General features: G+C 45.5%; 1 long non-coding RNA gene across 4 annotated transcripts in view; it reads right to left on the bottom strand.

The window, feature by feature from the left end:
- Positions 1–23744, bottom strand: part of LOC114232813 (uncharacterized) — a 113435-nt gene that overhangs the window by 87443 nt on the left and 2248 nt on the right. For all 4 annotated transcript variants that reach the window (XR_008556367.1, XR_008556368.1, XR_008556366.1 and 1 more), the window contains exon 2: positions 21892–21932. This is a non-coding gene — a long non-coding RNA (uncharacterized LOC114232813). The remainder of the gene's footprint in view (positions 1–21891; positions 21933–23744) is intronic.

Below are 23744 nucleotides of genomic sequence, written 5' to 3'. Positions count from 1 at the left end.
TTTTTTTGGCAATGTTCTTGGGCCATTCAGCCCAAGGAAATTGCCATGGGACTGAAGGCCAGGTTTGGCATCTAGCCAGAGAACAGCACCAGTACCAGCTCAACAGCTGCAGGTAAAGATTGTGGCTTTTTCACCTGAGTCTCTAACCATTTCCAGTTAAGAACATAACACTCAGGTAGGACCTTCTCAGGTAGCAAGCAGGAAGAGGGTGGCTAGTGCAAGGATCAGATAGCACCTTCTTGGACGCTCATTTATTAATGATTTAACAAGGGCGATCACATGGGGAGACTGCCGTTTTTCCCGGCCCTCATTTTCCTCACTAACAGATCTGAAAAGCATACAAGATGGACGGGCCCAGCAAAGAGGAAGAGGAGGACAGCACCTTCACCAACATTTCTCTTGCAGACGACATAGGTAAGGGAGAACCTGGTGGATTCTGAAACATAGAATTCAGCAACTGCTCAGCCATTTTTTAAAAATATCAATTTTATTATAATGGTAAAATATACTCTTTGTAGAAAACTTGAAAAAATATATAGCTACAAAAATAAGAAAAAAAGAAGCTTTTATTTAAATGCTGTTTTCCTTTTTCTTTTTAAATTAAATGACTATTTTTTAAGTTCCTGTGGTTGAATTACATGTATTTCGAAAAAATAAATCAACACATAAAAATATAAAATGTTTATTTCCTAAAAGCTCAGGAAACATGACTTCAAAGTTGTTACTAAAGCAACCTATGATATTACCATATTTTATTCAATTATAGTCTATTTCTTCTCTATTTTGTAAAATAATTTTATTTCTGAAAAATGAACTAGAATATATTGCAATTCACTTTCAGAATTGTTTAAGACATGCTGATCATATAAAATACTATTTTATATGGGTTTTAAGTAAGGACAAAATTGCTGAATTCAACATGAGAGAAGGAAAAGGTGGGGGTTGGGGGAGAGATAGTAATAGTTTTAAAATGCTGATGGAAGGATAACTATCCCAGAGAAATTAATAATGCTGAATTGCACAATGTTAACTGGAAACACTTCAAACATATAAGTACTCATGTCTGGGGGTGGGGGGGGGGGTGGGAGTGAGTGTGTGTGTGTGTGTGTGTGTGTGTGTGTGTGTGTGGTTGGCGTTGTTTTGTATCCAGTTCCTTCAGCACAACCCTAGAAGGTTCCTTCTCATCCCTAAGAAGCCAGAGCTGCAGCTAAACAATGGGGGTTACTGATTCTGATTAACAGAGAACAGAGCATGAATATTTAACATCCATTGCTCTTTCATACAGCCACACTTTTCCACTTTCTACCTAAATGCTCAGATTCAAAAAGCTTCTTTCTAAATCATGGCCAGACTTAGCACAACTGCCAGCCAGCCAAGCTAAGCTTCCCCTCCTGGCACCGCATAAGCATGCTGGGGGCTTTGGAAATCAAAGAGGAGCATTTTCAGCTTTTATGAGGAGAGGAAAGACACAAGGTTCTGGGGCTGTTGGAGCAATTGGATACCCTCGGCCTTAACGTGCTCGCACCAGGGCGTTTTAGAAAATGACAGAGTTGCAGAAGGCAGCGAGGGAAGGAAAGGAAGGAAGATGAAGGGAAACCTGTGTCTTAGCTTCTGGAAGGCACGTGAGAGATGAACGATGAGCGTGCATGTGGGGAGCCCTGTATGCTGTGGGCGGGTGTAGCTCCTATGGAGTACCTGCTCGCTCCAATTCGCCCCAGCCCAGGATTCTTTCATGATAGTAACGTGGGCTAGGCCTGAACAGGAGACCTGTGTGTGGCTGGGAAACAAGCCATTCTGAACACTCCTCCAGCCTTGGGCGACGCCAAAACCTTGCTCTCATGTCGCCGCCTCTGCCTCCCTCACACTTCCAGCGCAGACAAGAGCAGGGGAGGACAGTGACTTGAAGTCAGGTGTCCAGTCCACTGTTGGCATCTGTTGGAGTTGCTTGCTGAGTCCGTGGGCAGAAAGGCTGAATAAGCCGGGATGGGGGAAGCGGTCCTCCTGGGTTGGCAGAGAGAGTGGTGGCAACGGCCCTGGAGTCTCCTGCTCTCACTCGCCACCTCCTGTGCTCGGTTAGAGAAGTCATAGACTCTGAGGGCAAAAGCCTTAAGAGATGGCCCAGCAGAGGAACCAGCGGTGGGCTGGGGGACTAGTACGAAGTGTACGTGCTGTTTCAGTATTCCAAGATGTTAAACAGAAATTATTCATTTACTTGTCATGTCAATGAACTGAGACATCATGTGTTTTGGCTTTGGAAGATAATTCAATTTGATGTGGTAGCACTGGTTCACTGTTGTTAATAAGAGGCTCTTGGTGTTTGATAGATAAAAATAGGAAAACAAATTATGGGGAAATAACTGCAGCTTGTTTAATAGACATCATGGCGTCTTTGCAAGAGTAAAGCATGAAAAAGGTATGGCTTATAATATTGAAAAGTAACTGAGAAACCAAGATGGCGGCATAGGTTAAACACCTAACCTGCAGCCGGGCACAACAATTTCAAAAATAGAACTAGAGGTCAGAACGGACATCGTCCAGAACCACAGGAAAGTTGGTGGACTGAAATGCCCACAGCTGGAGGGAAGGAGAAGGCCACGGGGACAGTCGGGGAAGCCGTAAAAGCCTGAGGTATGGAGAAACGGGCGGAGACACGAGCACACGCGCCTGCGGGGAGGATGGAACCGGAGAGGAGGGGGCGGCTGATGACCTGGCCGGAGTTCACTGGCAGGAAGGAGATAAAGGCTCCGGAGTGCACTGAGCACCGGCTCCGATTGCACTGAACCCCATTCCGGGCGAAACCCTGGGAAACTCACTCACTTTCGCAACTCCGCCGCCCCCGCAGGCCGCCCGGCCCGGGACGCTGGGGACGCCGCCACAGCGGCGGCGCCCGGAGCCCGGCGGCCTCCCAGCACCCGTCCCCGCCGCATAGCCCCCGCGCGCCTGGTGCCGCGGGCCGCGCGCCCCGCACACCGGACGGAGGCCCAGGCGCCCTCTCCGTGCACCTCCCGGCGACGCTAGACTTCAGTAGAGTTGACTGAATTCAAGGGATTAAGAAGTATAAATTGAGAAGTTTGAAAAAGATGACGGCGGAGGTTAAAGGCTGTTCTGTTGCCTCGCACCCAGCGAAATCGGAGGGGATGAGGTGTGGAGGTGCGTGGGTCTGGCTGGTGGCGGGGGAAAGGGGCTTTTGTTCCAAACCAAAGGGAGATTAGCTCTCCATCACCCTGAAACCCATCTTCTGGCGAACCCCGGGAAACCCAGATGCCTGCGGGGAGAGGCGGGACTCTTGCAGAGGTGCGCGCAGCAATCAGTGTTTGCTGCGCTGGAGTGCGGAACGAGGGGACTTAGATACATGGAAGGCAGAAGGACCAGACTCACAGCCATCGAGGCTCGCCGCACCATGGCCTGTTGGCGCCCTGAGACCCCGCCCCGCCCTGGGACCCGCCCCGCACGTTTTGAAAACCTGTCCCGCAAGTCTTGCAGGCACACCTGCGCCCCAAGCAACGGCTTAAGCATGTGGGTGGACTGCCCTCTGGCAGCGGACCAGATGATCTGCTGTTCTAGTGGGACTGCTCCAGGGCCACTCAGACAGGAGGAAGAAACTACAGTTTTTACTGTAATCCTTGCTGAATGCCTAAGGCAGTAGCTGATCTACACCCCATTGGAGACCCAGAAACGAGGGCACCTAGTGGTCTGTGGGAGATGACACCAGATTTCAACCACGTGCATAAGGGACACATTCAACGGGAATATTCAGTGAGCGCCAAAGCTTTGCTGCACCAAGACCCGGCCCATAAACGTGTCTCCTGCACAGCAACTCTTCCTTTATAGACAAAGAGCGCCCCCCCAGTGACACCAACAACAATCAAGACTTAACTATACAAAGGAGGACCAAGATGGAGGCATAGGGCGGAAGCCTGATTGTTGCCTACCACAACAACTTTGAGACTACGACAAGAGAGCAGAGCAGACACCATCCAAGACCACCATAGGGCTGGCTGAGTAGATGCTCTACAACTAGAATAAAAGAGGGGTATGTGGGATGATGCTGATGCCGGTGACCCAAAGACCACACTTTAAGAACTACAGCTCAGGCGACACAAAAGAACTATGGCTCAGGCGATACAACAGCGGCCTGGAACATGCTCGGCGCAGTTCCCCCGGTGGTCTCCGGCTGAGGGGACGGCTCCACTGGCAGCCAAGTACGGACAGACGAGCCCCTATGAGACATGGGGTGGGAGACTCCGCGCTTGCTGACCTCTGAGTCCGTCAAGAATCTCAACGCCCCAGAAGCGGCCAGGTGCGCATGCTCGGCGACCGGCCACCGATGCAGACCCAAGGGCCGACGCAGCGACGCCAGACTGGCCCACCGCCATGCACCGGGTGCACCGGAGCTTCGCCGAGCCGCCGCCCGACGAGTTCTGCAGCAGCCATACTGGAGCTCTGGAAGGATGGCCAGGGGAATTGCTGAGGGGGGATTGACCGGCAGGAATTGGGATCGGGAAGACGGGGCCCCGCTGAGACCCGGGTGCGGGCGGGGTTGCGCGCCTCTGGGCTTGGGTGTGGTCACACGCCTCTGGGTATAAGTGAGGCCTCACGTCCATGGGTCTAGGTGAGGCCACATGCCCCTGGGTCCAGGTGAGGCTGGACTCCAGGTCCGGGTGAGGCCAAGTGCCCCTGGACCCGGATGACGCTGGATCCCGTGCCCGGGCGAGGCCAAGCGCCCCTGGGTCTGGGAGAGCCCACACACCCCTGGGTCCAGGCGAGACCATGTGTCCCTGGATCCGGGTGAGGCCGCGTGCACCTAGGCCCGGGTGAGCCCAAGTGGCCCTGGGTCTGGGAGTGGCCAAGCGTCCCTGGGTCCGGGTGAGACCATGTGTCCCTGGATCCGGATGAGGCCTCGTGCACCTAGGCCCGGGTGAGCCCAAGTGGCCCTGGGTCTGGGAGAGGCCAAGCGTCCCTGGGTCCGGGTGAGACCATGCGTCCCTGGATCCGGATGAGGCCTCGTGCACCTAGGCCCGGGTGAGCCCAAGTGGCCCTGGGTCTGGGAGAGGCCAAGCGTCCCTGGGTCCGGGTGAGACCATGCGTCCCTGGATCCGGATGAGGCCTCGTGCACCTAGGCCCGGGTGAGCCCAAGTGGCCCTGGGTCTGGGAGAGGCCAAGCGTGCCTGGGTCCGAGTGAGACCATGCGTCCCAGGATCCGGGTGAGGCCTCATGCACCTAGGCCCGGGTGAGCCCAAGTGGCCCTGGGTCGGGGAGAGGCCAAGCGTCCCTGGGTCCGGGTGAGACCATGTGTCCCTGGATCCGGGTGAGGCCTCGTGCACCTAGGCCCGGGTGAGCCCAAGTGGCCCTGGGTCTGGGAGAGGCCAAGCGTCCCTGGGTCCGGGTGAGACCATGTGTCCCTGGATCCGGGTGAGGCCTCGTGCACCTAGGCCCGGGTGAGCCCAAGTGGCCCTGGGTCTGGGAGAGGCCAAGCATCCCTGGGTCCGGGTGAGACCATGTGTCCCTGGATCCGGGTGAGGCCTCGTGCACCTAGGCCCGGGCGAGCCCAAGTGGCCCTGGGTCTGGGAGAGGCCAAGCATCCCTGGGTCCGGGTGAGACCATGTGTCCCTGGATCCGGGTGAGGCCTCGTGCACCTAGGCCCGGGCGAGCCCAAGTGGCCCTGGGTCTGGGAGAGGCCAAGCGTCCCTGGGTCCGGGTGAGACCATGTGTCCCAGGATCCGGGTGAGGCCTCGTGCACCTAGGCCCGGGCGAGCCCAAGTGGCCCTGGGTCGGGGAGAGGCCAAGCGTCCCTGGGTCCGGGTGAGACCATGTGTCCCTGGATCCGGGTGAGGCCTCGTGCACCTAGGCCCGGGTGAGCCCAAGTGGCCCTGGGTCTGGGAGAGGCCAAGCGTCCCTGGGTCCGGGTGAGACCATGTGTCCCTGGATCCGGGTGAGGCCTCGTGCACCTAGGCCCGGGTGAGCCCAAGTGGCCCTGGGTCTGGGAGAGGCCAAGCATCCCTGGGTCCGGGTGAGACCATGTGTCCCTGGATCCGGGTGAGGCCTCGTGCACCTAGGCCCGGGCGAGCCCAAGTGGCCCTGGGTCTGGGAGAGGCCAAGCATCCCTGGGTCCGGGTGAGACCATGTGTCCCTGGATCCGGGTGAGGCCTCGTGCACCTAGGCCCGGGCGAGCCCAAGTGGCCCTGGGTCTGGGAGAGGCCAAGCGTCCCTGGGTCCGGGTGAGACCATGTGTCCCAGGATCCGGGTGAGGCCTCGTGCACCTAGGCCCGGGTGAGCCCAAGTGGCCCTGGGTCTGGGAGAGGCCAAGCGTCCCTGGGTCCGGGTGAGACCATGCGTCCCTGGATCCGGGTGAGGCCTCGTGCACCTAGGCCCGGGTGAGCCCAAGTGGCCCTGGGTCTGGGAGAGGCCAAGCGTCCCTGGGTCCGGGTGAGACCATGCGTCCCTGGATCTGGGTGAGGCCTCGTGCACCTAGGCCCGGGTGAGCCCAAGTGGCCCTGGGTCTGGGAGAGGCCAAGTGTCCCTGGGTCCGGGTGAGACCATGTGTCCCAGGATCTGGGTGAGGCCTCGTGCACCTAGGCCCGGGTGAGCCCAAGTGGCCCTGGGTCGGGGAGAGGCCAAGCGTCCCTGGGTCCGGGTGAGACCATGTGTCCCTGGATCCGGGTGAGGCCTCGTGCACCTAGGCCCGGGTGAGCCCAAGTGGCCCTGGGTCTGGGAGAGGCCAAGCATCCCTGGGTCCGGGTGAGACCATGTGTCCCTGGATCCGGATGAGGCCTCGTGCACCTAGGCCCGGGTGAGCCCACGTGGCCCTGGGTCTGGGAGAGGCCAAGCGTCCCTGGGTCCGGGTGAGACCATGTGTCCCTGGATCCGGATGAGGCCTCGTGCACCTAGGCCCGGGCGAGCCCAAGTGGCCCTGTGTCTGGGAGAGGCCAAGCATCCCTGGGTCCGGGTGAGACCATGCGTCCCTGGATCCGGATGAGGCCTCGTGCACCTAGGCCCGGGCGAGCCCAAGTGGCCCTGGGTCTGGGAGAGGCCAAGCGTCCCTGGGTCCGGGTGAGACCATGTGTCCCTGGATCCGGTTGAGGCCTCGTGCACCTAGGCCCGGGCGAGCCCAAGTGGCCCTGTGTCTGGGAGAGGCCAAGCATCCCTGGGTCCGGGTGAGACCATGTGTCCCTGGATCCGGATGAGGCCTCGTGCACCTAGGCCCGGGCGAGCCCAAGTGGCCCTGGGTCTGGGAGAGGCCAAGCATCCCTGGGTCCGGGTGAGACCATGCGTCCCTGGATCCGGATGAGGCCTCGTGCACCTAGGCCCGGGTGAGCCCAAGTGGCCCTGGGTCGGGGAGAGGCCAAGCGTCCCTGGGTCCGGGTGAGACCATGTGTCCCTGGATCCGGGTGAGGCCTCGTGCACCTAGGCCCGGGTGAGCCCAAGTGGCCCTGGGTCTGGGAGTGGCCAAGCATCCCTGGGTCCGGGTGAGACCATGTGTCCCAGGATCCGGGTGAGGCCTCGTGCACCTAGGCCCGGGTGAGCCCAAGTGGCCCTGGGTCTGGGAGAGGCCAAGCGTCCCTGGGTCCGGGTGAGACCATGCGTCCCTGGATCTGGGTGAGGCCTCGTGCACCTAGGCCCGGGTGAGCCCAAGTGGCCCTGGGTCTGGGAGTGGCCAAACGTTCCTGGGTCTGGGTGAGATTATGTGTCCCTGGATCCGGGTGAGGCCTCGTGCACCTAGGCCGGGGTGAGCCCAAGTGGCCCTGGGTCGGGGAGAGGCCAAGCGTCCCTGGGTCCGGGTGAGACCATGTGTCCCTGGATCCGGATGAGGCCTCGTGCACCTAGGCCCGGGTGAGCCCAAGTGGCCCTGGGTCTGGGAGAGGCCAAGCGTCCCTGGGTCCGGGAGAGACCATGTGTCCCTGGATCCAGGTGAGACCTTTTGCAACTAAGCCCGGGTGAGGCCACGTGCCCCTGGGTCTGGGAGATGCCAAGCGTCCCTGGGTACGGGTGAAGCCAGATCCTGGGTCCGGGTGAGGCCGTGCGCCCCTAGATCCATCCGGGTGAGGCTGGGTCCCAGGCCCGGGTGAGACCACGCGCCCCTTGGGTATGGGTGAGGCCACGTGCCCCTTAGTCCAGGTGAAGCCGTGCCCCTGGGTTCGGCCGAGACCAAACCAGAGGGAGTCGGACCTCCATTACCACCATTTGTCCACCATCCAGAGCTGAGGGGTCAGTGCTGACATGTACACATAAGGAACTACTGGACATCGAAATTGGGTCTCAAAAGAACTGTTGGTCCAGGGGGAAGCTCGCTACAGATTGATTCATTTGCCTGTCAGCATAAATATTATTGCTCGTCTCACATTCAGTTCTTATTAGTATATATCTAGTGACATTTGATCTCGTTCATCTAGAGGAAATGATGAACAACATAGAATGAGGAACAAGTACAGAACCAGAAGCAAGGAGGCATCGATCGGACTATCGGGCCTCAGAGGGAGGATAGGGGAGGGTAGGGGGAGGGTGGGGGGCGGGGGAGAGTTCAACCAAAGGACCTGTATGCATGCATATAAGCCTATCCAACGGTTAAGTTCAACAGGGGATTGGGGCATGCGTGGGGAGAGGGGTGGGATGGGAATGGGGGGATGAGGACAAATATGTGACACCTTAATCAATAAAGAAATTAAAAAAAAAAAATAATAATTATAATATTGAAAAGTTTAGCCCAATTTCTTACTTTTCTTTTTGTTCTCTATTATACACTGAGTGGCCAGATTATTATGATCTCTGAACGCATAATAATCTGGCCACTCAGAATATATATATATATTAAGAGGCCTGGTGCATGAATTCATGCATGGGTGGGGTCCGGCCAGCCTGGCCAGGGGGAGGGGACATGGGCGGTTGGCGGGCCTGCCTGTTGGTAGAACTCCTGGTCGAGGAGACTATTTGCATATTAGCCTTTTATTATATAGGATATACACTGAATGGCCAATTATGCGTTCAGAGGTCATAATAATCTGGCCACTCAGTGTATATTACTATATAACGTATATTATATGTCATATATATATATATACATATATAAATACACATACATATACACACATATATGAAACGGAGGCCCAGAGAGGTTAAGTGACTTGCCCAAGGTACACACTGCCAAGCTATGTGTTGCACTTGAAACTGCTAGATATGGAGGCTATCCTACAAGGGAAGTTCAGTTTTACTTCTGAGTATACAGAGGTTTCAAGTACTCGGATGCTGATTGCCAGTGTGACTGCTTCAGACCCACTCACTGTCTCCATCCCCCCGCAACCCCCTATCATAACACTGATTTTTTTCTTATTCAGAGGATAGCAAGAGAAAGGAAAAGAAAATATTTGCTAACTCAGAGAAAAGGTTTGTTTGGGAAGAGGACTGAAGGCATTAAACTTTGTTTATCTTTATATTTATTTAGGTGATCCTACTTCCTGTTAGACCAGGGACATGAAACTGGCGGTGGCAGCAGTTACTCAAATCACAAACCAGCTGTGCTCCATAAATTCATTTATAGGTTAGTTGTATGGACTGCAGACCAGGTATCTCCATAGAAACAAGTATATAAATGATAGGATTCTAAATCAGCTTTAACGCCACAGTTCCCAAAGTGTGTGCCAAGGTGCCCCAGGGAAGTACAGCAAACCCACAGGGGTTCCGGTGGGGTGCCTCCACCTCTGTCAGACACTGTGGGAATCAATGGCTAGGAGCGGTTCACAATTTCACATTAGATGAGCTACATTTCTTTCAGTGACATCTCTTTCAATGCTGGGTTTTCTGTGGTTGCTGTGATAAAAGCAAGTTCTGTATAAAAATCAATGTAGAGCAGGTAATGAGGATGTCAGTTGGAGAAGATGGGAGAACTTGTGAAATGCTCAAGAGGCTCATATGTCCCATAAGTAAGTAATTGTAGCTTTTAAAGAATGAAATTCAAAAATTGAAATTTCCTTGTTTAGGTGTAGTATTTTTTCAAATGGTTACTAAGTTTGAAGGCTATAACTATTTGTATTAAGATGTATGGACTAAATACTTATTTCATGGAACTGTTGGGCATTCCTCTGGACTTTGGAGCATTGTTAAAAATGACTTCGACTTAAAGGCACTGTGAACCAAGGTGGTGTGGGGATCTCTGGTCTAAGCTATGCAGTAGCTGGACTGGCCTCCTTTCTGGGTGGGAGGCATATGGTATAGTATAGAGCAAACATTTGATAGTATTGATCTCTCCTTCCTCTGTGCTTCTGCTCCCCTGGCTTTGATGCTAACACACTGCTCAGGTTCTCCTTTAACCTCTCTCTCATCATTCTCAGACTCTTTTGGGGACCCCTACCTTCAAGTATTTCCCTAAGATTCTGCCCTGGGCCTACTTTTCTTCTCTTTCTAGACATACTCTCTGGATGATCTCATCCACTCCTCCAAATTTCATTCTCACTGTCCATGATGCTATATACCAGTGACTCTAAGACAGGGATTGCAAATTCAAACACACGTAGGGTCGGGCAATGTGTTCATGGGACAGAAGCAATGGTATATCATAATTTATTTCATTCCATTTCCAAAAGAAACTATTGAAATTTCAGTTCTTTTTTTTCAGTTCATTGGGTTTTTCAACATGCATCTTTTTTTTAAGTTAAAATTTTTATTTAATTTTAATGGGGTAAGAACACAACATAAAATCTACCCTCTTAACAGATTTTTTTAAGTGTACAATACAGTACTGTTAGCTATAGTCACAATGTTATATATCAGATCTCAAGAACTTATTCATTTTACACACCTGAAATGTTATACCACTGTCCCTTTCCCGCCCCCTAGCATCTGCAACCATCATTCTATTCTTTGCTTCCATGAGTCTATCTTAGATATCTCAGACCTCATATAAGTGGAATCACATACTATTTGTTCTTCTGTGACTGGCTCATTTCACTTAGTAAAATAAGGTTCATGCTGTGGCATATTGTCTTTCTTTTTTAAGTCTTAATATTCCATTGTGTGTATATACCACATTTTTGCTTATCCATTCATATGTTGATGGACAGTTAGGTTGCTCCACATCTTAGCTATTATGAGTGGTGATCCTTGATTTCAATTCTTTTGGATAAATATCCAGCAGTAGGATTGCTGGATGATACAGTAGTTCTATTTTTAAATTTTTGAGGAACCTCCATACTGTTTTCCACAGCGGCTGTGTCATTTTACATTGCCACCAGTAGTGTAAAAGGGCTCCAATTCCTCCACATCCTCACCAGCACTTGTGGTCTTTGTTTTTTTCATGGCCAGCCTAACAGGTGTTAGGTAATATCTCATCATGGTTTTGATTTGCACGTCCCTAATGACTAGTGACATTGAGCATCTTTTCATATATCTGTTGGATATTTGTATGGCTTCCTTGATGAAATGTTTATTCAAGTTCCACATTTTCAATTGGGCTTTTAATGCTTTTGTTATTGAGTTGTAGGAGTTCCTTATATGTTTTAGAAATCACCCTTTGTCAGATATATGATTTACAAATACTTTCTCCCATTCTGTGAGTTGCCTCTATAGTCTATTGGTTGATTCCTTTACTGCACAGAAGCATTTTAGTTTGATGTGGTCTCAATTGTCCATTTTTGCTTTTGTTGGCTGAACTTTTGATGTCGTATCCATGAAATTATTGCCAACACCAATGTCATGAAGCTTTTCCTCTATATTTTCTTCTAGGAGTTTTATAGCTTCTGTTCTTTCATTTTAAGTCTTGAATCTATTTTGAGTTGTTTTTTTGTGTATGTGTAAGATAAGAGTCCAATTCCATTTGCATGTGGATATTCAGTTTTCCCAATACCATTTATTGAAGAAACTATCTTTTCCCCACTGTGTGTTCTTGGCACCTTTGATGGAGATCAGTTGGCCATATATGCATGGATTTATTTCTGGGCTCTCTATTTTGTTTAATTGGTGTATATATCTGTCTTTATGCCAGTACCACACTTTTTAATTACCATTGCTTTATAATATATTTTTATTACACTGAAATTAGGAAGTATGTTTCTAGCTTTGTTCTTTTTTCCCCCCTAAAAAAATGTTTTGACTATTTGGATTATTTTGTAGTTTTATATCAGTTTTACAGTTTTTTTATTTTTATGTAAAATATGCCATTGGGATTTTGATAGTGACTGCATTAAGTCTGTAGATTGCTTTGGGTACTATGGACATTTTAATAATATTAAAGACTTATAAAATGAAAAGTAGAAAATACTGATGAAAGAAATTAAAGATGATACAAACAAATAGAAAGTTACCATGCATCTTTTAAATTTAGCAGCAACTGCTTTTAATGTAGTTTATTTCACAATGGTGTCTCAAGTTTAATTCTTTCAACAGAATATGCTTTGTTTGCATATCAAATATATGGCAACTTTTTTCATTTCTCATGACCATTTTCCTTGAAACACACTGTTATCTTGAACTAGATTTCATTTTCTACTTTTGATTGAGATAAGCAAACAAGAAAAGGTTACTTTCCTCTTAACTCTACTATAAGAAAGGCAAAAGAGCAATTGTTGTGATAAAATGGCAACCAATGCTGAGCCTCACTCAGGGCCAGGGGTCCAGCCAGGTGAGGACTATGGCTCCCAGGAGAGCATGAGCCCTGCTCAGAGAGCACAGTTGCTTCCTATTTCCAGCTGACTGTTGCCAGGGAAGAATGGAAATGCAAATAAGCAGAATTTTCAAGAGATCCTAGAAATGCAGAAAAATTTTGGTGCACTTTCTTGATTTTTCCATGTTCTAATTTTAAAATATTATCACAAAGTTCTAAACAAAACACACCTTCAGTATAGATATGATTGCAGAAGAAACTATTTTCAGACTTCTGCTTTTGAACCTTTATCACTTGTCTTTATCTCTCTTCTGAGTTTCTGATTCTTAAACTAACTACTAGACACCTAGATATATCCCAGGTGTCAAATGAACTCATCTTCCCCACCCCTACCCCAAATCTGCTCCTACTCCTGATTCATAACTTTAATGAATGGTCCCATCATCCAGCCAGTTCCTTAAGCTAGAAATTCATATGTCATTGTCCCAGTCACATCTCTCACCATCCAATCATCTGTTGACTTGACCTTGAAAATATTTCTCCAATACACCTGGCCTTCTCTAACCCTACCACCCCTTCCCTGATTAAGGCCTTCATTATCTCCCACATAAATCACAGCATCAACCTCCCAACTGTTCTTCCTATTTCAATTATTATCCTTTCAAATCTCTCCTCCACACTGACCGTATCACTCCCTCTCCTTGCAGAGAACAATCAATGCCTCTCATCCTCTGATGGACGAAGTCCAAGACACTTAGCATGGCATTTATTTAAAGTCTCCTTCTTCCTGGCTCGACCTATCTCTTCAGTGTCATTTCCAGCCACACAGCTTGGGCTCAGTAGGAAACACTTAATGTTCTATCCACGTGCTGGCTATTTCATGCCTCTGACTGTTCATGGTGCTCTCTTTGCCTGGAATACCACCACTCACCCTTCTCTTGCCTGGCTAATTCCTGCTCATCCTGTAAGAACTCACTCAGGCACTACCTCCTCCAGGAAGCCTCCCCTGACCTTCCAGTTTCCTTTCTCCTTCCTGAAAATTCCAGTCTTATTACTGCCTATATTTTTTCACAGCATTTTGTCCTTGATGTATATGTTTCCTACCCAACAGACTGTGAGCTACTGTAGGACAGAGCCTGCGTTTTAAAATATCTACACTTTACGCACATAATAGACAATACTTTTTTTTTTTTTTTTGCAAACAATTGTGCTTGAATTCGTGTGTATATTGGTTTGAGGGCCAGTTAGGCTGGCCATCCCCTAGCTGAGGATTTACTACTAGTGTCAGCTCTCCCATATTATTTCTACTTTTTAGAGTTTCTTCCCTATCTCCACTTCGGGTTCGGTTTAGTTGTGCTTTCAGAAAACATTTATTGAGCACATACTATCACATGCCAGGACCTGGCTATTGGAAGAATTGACTCAGGATAGTGTGGCAGGAAGGATTTGAACTTTGGAGTCAGAAATGCCTGAATTTGACTCTGTCGGACTTTGAGCAAGTTATTTAACATCCCTAAGCCTGAGTTTCCTCAGTTGCAAAATGATCTCCTAGTAAGAATGTGTCTCAGTATTGTTTGGGAGGTTAAATGAAATAATAAAGGAAGCTTCTTGAACTAGCCTGGTGTACAGCAAGTGTTCATACAGTACGTTTTCATTCCTCCTCTGTCCACTTCAAGGAGCTCGCACAAAAGTTCCTTTAAAGGCTCCAAGACTTGTTCACTACAGTTGTCATGGTAACAGCAGTGTCCTGTGGTGGCTGCTCTGCAAGCCAGGCCTGCCTGTTGACGTCTTCCTGAGGAGGAGGCTTGGGGAAGAAGTGGGAGGTGGGTATGAAGAAATTCTTTAAACAAGAGCATGGATCTTTTCTGATTAAAATAACACAGCTTCTCTTTTCCCTCTTCATCCCGGCCTCACCTCTTCCCTGTCGATGTTCCTCCCATGGCTGTTCTCCTCTGTGTCTCAGCCTCCTCCCGGCCCCTGCTCTCTAAAACCTCTCCTGAGTGATATTCAAAGCTGCTTCTGCATCTGCTTTTGGCCTCAGCCAATTAGCCCTCATTGTAAGGTGGTAATAAGCTTCCCAGAGAAGACGCACAATTGTGTGCTTTTATTTGGTGCTGCTTCCTACCACTATACGGGAAAGGTAACCATACCCCCTCAAGCCCTGCTGTAAGCAGCCCGGGTTTGAAAAGCTTTCAGAGGGCCATCTGCCATCCCCTCAGCCGAGCAGAAGATCAGACACGAGGCCCTGCATTCGTTAGCACTCCACGTAAAAGGTATCGAGGGTCTGTATTCCTTTTCATCTCACCCTCCATTATCTACGGGCTAAAGAAGGAAACAGGCTTGTGGCTACCCAGTTGGGAGACACACTGAGCCCTAGCAGGAGTCTTGTCCATGAAAAGGGAGCAGGCCTTCCTTTCCTGGCAGTAAATGGAGCCAGTGTTTGCAACCAGCTCCCAGCTCCCTGGTGTCTGCTGCGCTGTGGCTTTGCCAGGTTACACTGGACCGCTTGGGAGGATCCTATGCAGATGAGAGTTCCAGAGTGGAGGCGTCCTAAGTACACAAGGATGAGGCTAGTGTCCCCCGTGTGCTGGTCAGGAGCAGTGAAGTGCTCCCAAGTCCTCAATTTACACCCTCCAATGAAGCTGGCCATGAATATTAGTGTAAAAGGTTATTCAAACATCCTTAGGGATGTCAAAAAAGATCATCTCAAGTAGGATAGCCTTTTTTATTTTTTATTTTTTTTTTTAGTGCAAATGAACAAAGTGCATTCATTGCACCAGCAAAGGCAGGAAGTTTCAGCATTTCTTAGTTGGTATTTGGGATCCACATAAGTTGAGATAATGGCACTGGCCCGGTGGAATACCTGCTCCTGTAAGCTGAAGCTAATATTACAGTGGCATCAGGAATACCTCCCCTGGCCCAGCAAAATGCCTTGCAGATTTAGTATAAGAGACTCAATAAGAAAAAAGGAAGATTAACTCTGCTTCTCAGTAGCTTCTGAGAGTGGGATGGCTCTGGGGTCACAAATGATTTGCTAGAAATTGTAAATGCTCCTTCTGTGAAAATATCTTCCATCAGAGGAAATCCACTTCAATGAAATAAATGATCTAGCGTGATGCAAAACCTGGTTTTAATATACAAGCTTAACAAATGGAGTGTTAGGGCGGTCTCTAAATGTTTTCAGTAATTAAGAGTGTCCTCTAATTTTCTCATTGAAGGGTAAGCATTAATATTTTGACTTTCCCTTTAAAAGACAAACCATCCATCAGATAGATGCCTTGTACCAGCAATGTGTTTTTTTTTCTTCATTTGTCCAAAAGAATAAAGGGAGTCAGACACATATGTAATACCTTAATCAATAAAGAAAGATGTTTTATTGGGGGGGAAAAAGGGAGTCAGAATGTTTTATGCTAAATGTATGTGAAATCTTCATAAATGTACTAGTTTATTTTTCTAGAGAAAAATCCAGAGGAGACCCCCCAAAACCAGGGGTGAATTTTACTGACCCAAGCTCATGAGCTACGGAGAGGCTGAGCTTTCCCTGGTTGGCTCCCTGCTCAGAACGGGCCAGCGGCTCTTTCCCCCAGTTGGATTCGATCAGCTTTGGATACACCACCCTTCACAGGCCTTCTGTCCACCTGACTTGTTCAAAATTTGAGGGTGAGAGCCTTGTTTCCTTAAATACCCTGGGACTCCCTTGGGTAACCCTTAAATGTTCTCTGAGCCTTCAAAGAGAAACTGGAGTGTCAGAGAAGAAGGAGAAATCTAAAAGAGCAGGACAGCCCAGCTGGTGTGGCTCAGTGGTTGAGTGTCGACCTAGGAACCAGGAGGTCAGAGTCCGATTCCCATTCAGGGCACGTGTCTGGGTTGCGGGCTCAATCCCCAGTGTGGGGTGTGCAGGAGGCAGCCGATTGATGATTCTCTCTAATCATTGATGTTTCTGTCTCTCCCTCTCCCTTCCTCTCTGAAATCAACAAAAATATTAAAAATAAATAAATAAAAGAGCAGGACAAAATGCATGAACCAGCTTTAGCTGTGCCTCAACTCTACGAATAAAAAATTTCCAATGGCCCCAAAGCTATGAGTGACCCTACTAGAAAGAACATGTGCTCCGATCACAGAACCAGAGTTACTGCCACAGCTGTTCCAGGAAGACAAGTTTTGCTTTCACGGATACTTGAGCGTTCACTTTCAATCCTCAACATTGGACACGGAAGGGACTCAGTGGCAGCCCACATGAATGGTTCCGCAGCCTAGTGTCCCTTTGCTTCCTTTCTGTTAGAGCGACCCACCTAGGTCTTCCCTCCCCAAGCCTTCCTGGGATGCAAGCAGCCAACAGCGCTTCTTTTCAGCCCTTATGGCCTTCTTCCTCATTCAGTCATTGTTCCCTTGTTTCTCTTCCTTCACAGGTTTCTTTTCCTTTTGGTGTCAGCTTAATGACTTTGGCTCAGAGTACTTGGCTGTGCACACGCATGGTTCTCTCATTGCCGGTAGCATGACATTAGTCAAAGCTGTTTGGAAAAGTCTGAATTTTAAAACACATTCTTCCTTTCCTATGCCTCAGAATCTTCGGTACCTTTCTCCAGCAGACAAAAGACTATTATCATCTGTTCACCCATGATATTTTGCTTTCGTTTTCATTCTTGGTAGCAAGGTTGGTGGGTTTTTCTAAGGTCACAATAACTATTGGAAAGCTTCTTTTATAAAAATATTTGAAGATATTTTTAAATTATGTTTCTTATTCTTTTTTTATTTTAGAATTTGAAATGGCTTGAGCTTCATGATATTAAATGTTTTTCAACTTACATAGTGGATTCCTGTCCCTTCTGCTTTAGTGTAAAAACAGAATTTCTGTCAATAAGATGTAACTGATGTGTAATTTGAGAGACTCTGTCACACTTGCAGTGACTGTTGGTCCCTACACACTAAATTTCTCAGCCAGTGCCTTTCTGTGAAATATTTACTGATTGCCCAAGCAAGGAGAGCCTCTATTTCAAGGAATTTATTAAAGAACCATTTTTGTAGAATTTTTTTTTTACTAATATGAACAGTAACTTCTTTATGGGTCCAGTTTATAAGCTGGGACACTATCCTTTTTCCAAAATGTGTAATCACTGGACTGTGCAAGAAATTCAGCAAACTCAGAGCCAAATGACCACTTTTTGAAAGCAAATTCATAGAGAACGGACCATTTTTAAAAAGCAAACTGCATGTGTAATATTTCTTTTATGTTCCAGTGACTACATCTTTAAGAGCTTGGATTGTTGCTTTTTAAACTTTTTTTTTTCTTTTTTGGAAGGCAGAAAACCTAACGCAGGTGTTAGAGAAAGATGACTAAACAGCTGTCACTCTAGTTTTCCTATATGTTCTCAATTCTGATGATAATTAGAAAATAAGTTCTTTAGAATTCCTACTTAACTCTTTGGAAACTTGATACCACCTAAAAAGTAACCCATTACTCATCACAAATAAAACTGAGTCACAAAATTAAATCTTTGGAGTAAGTCCAATTTTACTAATTAGTCATGCATCTCTTAGATGATGAATAATAATAATAACAAACATTTATTCAGAATGTATTACATACCCAGCACAGTGCTAAGAACTTTACATTCATTTTCTCATTTAACCTTCACAAATACCATGTGATAAATATTATTCCTATTTTTCAATTGCCCTCTGTGGCCTGTTCGCCCTCTCATTCCTCACTGTCTTCCCTCTCTTCTGCCTTCTCTCTCACATCTATGTTGTCTTAGGTTCTCCTCTTTCATTTCTCTCCATTCTGATCTCATGGCCTGACCTTTGCACTTTTTGCTCCTATTGTACTGTTGGTTTAAGGGCTTGGAGATAAAGCAATACCTCGTTAATCTGAGTTGAATAACTTTTTGAAAATGTTTTCGTTTTTATTTTAAATGCATGAAAAGGAAGTCTTTAGCTCAGATAAATTTAGGTATAAGCATTTACAATTTGCATATTACTGGGCAGTTAAAATCATTGCTACTAAGTCTTATTAACTGTTCACACAAATATTACTTCTAAGGCTAGTATTTCCTTTGTTATTCATTTACAAAGTATGCTTTTTCCTTAAGTAGCAGTAAAATGGAATATTTACATAGTCTCAAAATATCTCCCCCCAAATACTTGCTAATTATTAAAAGAAAAAGAGTAAGACACCACCATAATCGAGACATCAAAGTTAACCTCACTAGTGAAGAGATACACAGAGATTATGTGCCACTAACACGATGTAAGGAGAAGAACATAGCATCACTTCTGTGATATTCTTGCCAAAGTATTGAGAAATATTTTATAAAATAACTATCCTATGATCATTAACCTTTTGCACTTGGATGTCGAGTGTGACTCGACACGGTTAGCATTAGAATAAAGGAATCAAGAAAAAAGCAAGTGAGTGCAAAGGGTTAAAAGCATCAAGGTCATGGAAGGCAAGTAAGGATTGAGGCATTGACCCAAGTTGAAGGAGGCTAAGGCCACATGACAAGTGAATGCAATGTGTGGTTCTGAACCAGGTGCTTTTGCTCTAGTGGATATTGTCTAGGCCAGTGGTGACACTTCAACGTGCCTTGAAGATTAGAGGATAGTGATGTATGAATGTCATTTTCCTGATTTTGTCAGATGTATTGTGATGGTGAAGGAGAAAAATCCTTGTTTGTAGGAAATGTGCACTAAAGCATCCAGGGGTGACAGGGTATTGGTTTGGCAACTAACTCTCAATTATTCAGGAATATAAAAAAAGAACCCTTCTTGGTGTACAGTATTTGCAAATTTTCAGTAGTTGAGATTGTTTCCAAATAAAAATTAAATTAGAATAAGCTGTGCCTGTGCTGAAAGGTGGCATTTACAGTGCATGTCCTGTCTCCCCTGCTGCCCTCCCTCTGTGCCCTGTGTGTCCTATAACTAAATTTGCCACCTTCTGCACCTTATTTTTCTAAGACCACTTTGTGCATGCATCACTAAAGCTGCAAAAGGCATTGGTGAAGTTTTGATACATGTCCCTAATCTTAGCACTGGTATTTTCACATGCCTCTCAAAATCAGCACATCTTACTTCCATAGTATTAGAATACTTATTTTGAATCAATTTTGCCACTAGAGGTCAGCAGTGTTCCACCTCAAAGAGAATATATAAATGTAATGAAGTCCTTAGCCTTCCCTATCTGTGCCCTTAAATGGCATTCATGGTGTCTTTGTGTTTATTCTTAATACCTCCTGACAGTTGTCAGACATATGCTATGAGGTGACACCAGTTGTCACTCTAGGTGATGTTCCATGTGCGCCTCATGTTGTGGAAGGGTGAAGAGCCATGACTGTAACCAAGAAGAAAACTGCTTCTCACTGGGATGTGATGAGGGGCCGTACGATAATTTGATAGAAAGTAGTGAGAGCTCTGAGGAGGAAAGACACTGTGGAAATCCAGTGTCATCCTCTAACATAGCTCAGACACTGCCTCTTATAAGATAGAAAAAGTAAGGACCCAGAACAGAACATTCAGTCGTTCAACCAGTATTTCGGTGCATACATGTAGTTGGCAATGAGGCCACATTAATGAAGATCAGTTGGTGCCCCCAAGGAACTTAAGGAATCAGGCATTCATGAAACCCTAGCGGGCTAACTTGTTAGCGAGTAAGTAGTGCAAAATCTCAGATCCTGACACATCCTGACAGAACTCTCCCAAGTTGATTATTTTAAGTATAAGTGGTTACCAGGGAAACAGAAAACTATGAAGATTATGCTTGTGTATTGAAAGTAAGATAATCCATGAGCAGCGCAGCATTTTAGAGCCTTGCTAGCAAATCATGGGCATTCTTTCATAGAATATTAGTTATCACTGTAACTGACTCCTAATGCCCTTCAAGTAATCACTTTGTCTTTTTAAAACAGAACTCCTTTTATGCTCCAAGAGCCCAAAGATTAGTCTTGATTTTAAAGCAGATTACTTTAGAATAATTTAGTGGAAGATGTACCCAGCTGAAATGATTGATAATGGTAGATTCATATATAGAGAATCAGAGAAACCCCAAACTATAGAAGCTGGAATGGAGCAAAGATAACTCACTCAGGAGAGCCTTCAGAACCTGGGGCAGGCATGGTGCCAAGAGCACAATGGTAAAAAAACAACCAAACCATCAAGGGTTCACTCTTAAATATGGGGAACCATCGACTACAACTCATTGGTATTGTTATCTGATAAATTCCTCAATGTTATTTTATACAATATTAGAGAAGCAGAATGAACTCTATTCCAACCCCTCATCTGAGGAAACAGGGGTCTATAGTAAAGTGACTCACCCCCCACAGGCGTGTGGTCAATTTCAAATATTTGGATACACTACACTATCTAGCTCATAATAAACACTAAAATAAATTTTCTAACCAGCAAATATATACGAAGAATTGAATGAACAAATATAGATTGAGCCAGAATTGGAACCCAGATTTCCTCATTTTCAAACCAATGCTTATTGCTTTTTTGATAGATCAGGATTTTTTCAAACCAGTCATTTGCATACAAACGTCATAGTTTTTGCCACATTAAATTAACCATTTAAGTAATAACATTTTTGAACGTGGCTTTGTTCTAGGCCAAGCATCTGCAAATTGAGAGTGGTTGTATTCATATTTTTTATTACAATAAAACATGTAGCAGCCAGGCCGGCATGTCTCAGTGGTTGAGCATCAACCTATGAACCTGGAGGTCACAGTTCAATTCCTGGTCAGTGTACATGCCTGGGTTGCAGGCTCCATCCTCAGTAGGGGGTGTGCAGGAGGCAGCCGATCAATGATTTCTCTCATCATTGATGTTTCTACCTCTCTCTTCCTCTCCTTTCCTCTCTGAAATCAATAAAAACATATTTTTAAAAATATGCAGCTATTGTAACTATTTTTAAAAGCTCATCTTGCACAACCAGAGGTATGCAGTTTGGGAAGCACTGATTAGACAAGACTATGTTAAGGGAAAAATAAGCATCAAGACTGGATAATCATTCCTAATTATTTAAAATTTTGTTGCAAAGTTCAAAGCTTGGTTCCATGGAGACCCTAATGTCCTTCTGATTCTCATCTGAGAAACTCTAAAAATACACTGGTAATTTCTTTTTATCTATTTAACAAATGAATGAAAATGATTCTGATCAAATTAGCCAACTATTGGTTATTACCAGAAAATTATAATCCTGAGAAAAGTACACATGAACAACCTAATTTACCAAATAGCAATATGATATACTATTAAGTCTGGTTTTGAAATCAAGTTTCAGCTAGTAGAATATATTCCTTACTCACCAAGTTTGGGACAGCACTCATTCTCCAATGAATTCAATAACCTTTCAAGGGAAAAAAAAAAAGGAAAATATGAGTTCTTATTTAGAAATGAAATGAAACACATTTTGCAAATCAATGAGCTTAAAATATCAAGGAACACACCTGGTTACACTTGAAAGTTATCAAAATGCTTCCATTTAGCATATTTCACTTTAAAATATCCACAGTATGTTTAGAATCCTCTAATTACTTAAGACAAGTTAGAAGTTTTTATGTGCATGATGAGAGTATGTCAGACTGGAAGATCAAAATCATCTGTAAGTTCCCTATTTTGTTATTTATCATTTCTTCCTCATATAACTAATTGCCTTGTAACAACAGTTTTCAGTTTGGAGTTCCCCATTCTCTATGAAAATATTTTAATTTTCTGCTTTTATTTAGATAGTTTGACATTAATATATGCATATTCCAGATCACATGAATATTCATCATAATCAAATATTTCTATGCAATTTCAGTGGTTTCTATTTGTACTTGTATGTTTTCCCTATTCAAAAGAAGCAAACTTTAGTGCCTATTTTTAAACCAGTTTTTATTGGAAAAAATATAATGCAAGTATGGAACATTGTATAAAATAAATATATAGTTTAATGCATGTTCACTTCATGATTACTTTGCCAAAATTTCAAACTCCCTTTTTATATTCACTTGGGTGTGCCTTTTTTTCTTCTTCACATTTTTGTTATTTCAAGGGCAGAACTCAAGTATCAGCAACACTGTTTTATCCAATTTGCAATATTTTGTGAATGCTCTATTGCTTTCTAAACTTATGATTATCTTTTTGTATGTTATTTTTTTTTAGTTTGTCTTAGACTTCCTTTAAAGTTTAAATTATCTACCAAGATATATGTTGGGTTCCGGAATTTTTAAAAAGGTGAATGCTCTAAAATAACCATAGTCTACTGACTAGCAATCATTTTCTCGCATCCTTTAAATGGTTTTTATCATCCAAGGATACATCCAACATAAACCATAGGATTTTTGTTTGTTTAAAAGAAGTATGTATTTTAAGTATCTTTTTACCTACAGGTTTTCTTTCCATTTTTTCCTCTGGTGCAAATTACTTTCTTTTTTTAAAGAAAGGAGCATTGTTTTTTATTGTTTTTGTCTTGTTGTTTTGTTCCATAGCCAGATTTTGCCAATTATATCCACGAGGCAGAATATATATATATTCTGTATTTTGTGTAAAATTGATATTTTGGGGCTTGATCAGGTCAGGTTGCAATTTCTTTTCTTTTATTCCTGACAAGACTATTCACAGATGGTGGTGCATCCTTCTTCCATCAGAAAGTAATCGCTATCTGGGGGGTCCTTTTTGTGATGTTAGTGATATTGGTGCTCAGTGTCTAGAACAGTGTTTCTCAAAAGTCGTCTTCATTTCACCCCATCCCCAGATCCTTTTAGACATTATTTTCCTAATCATCCCCTTCCCCTTATGAAATTGTCTTTTCCCAAACTTGAAGAGCCATAATTTCTTTAAATATACAGGGGTGGGCAATAGTACATTTACAGTTGTTCATGTGGAAAAATACATGCAGGATATGATTATTATAATAGTTTTATTAACTCAAAAGAATAAAATGTTTCATGTACTCACAACTGTAAACCTACTTTTCCCACCCCTGTATTTCAGTACCATACTCTCTCTCCTTTTTTTCTGGAACTCTGATGGCATAAATGCTAGATCTTTTTTGTGGTCTTTTATTCCTGAGGTTATGGGGTGTATTCTCTCTGTTGATTTTTCTCTTTGTTGCTCAGATTGGATGAGTTCTACTGAGGCAGCCTCCAGTCGCTCTTTCCGCTTTCATCTCCAT

Source organism: Eptesicus fuscus, chromosome 6 (assembly GCF_027574615.1).
Source record: "Eptesicus fuscus isolate TK198812 chromosome 6, DD_ASM_mEF_20220401, whole genome shotgun sequence".
NCBI classification, from domain to species: Eukaryota; Metazoa; Chordata; class Mammalia; order Chiroptera; family Vespertilionidae; genus Eptesicus; species Eptesicus fuscus.
The sequence above is the reverse complement of the archived record's forward strand: the minus strand, read 5'-3'. Positions and strand labels throughout refer to the sequence as shown.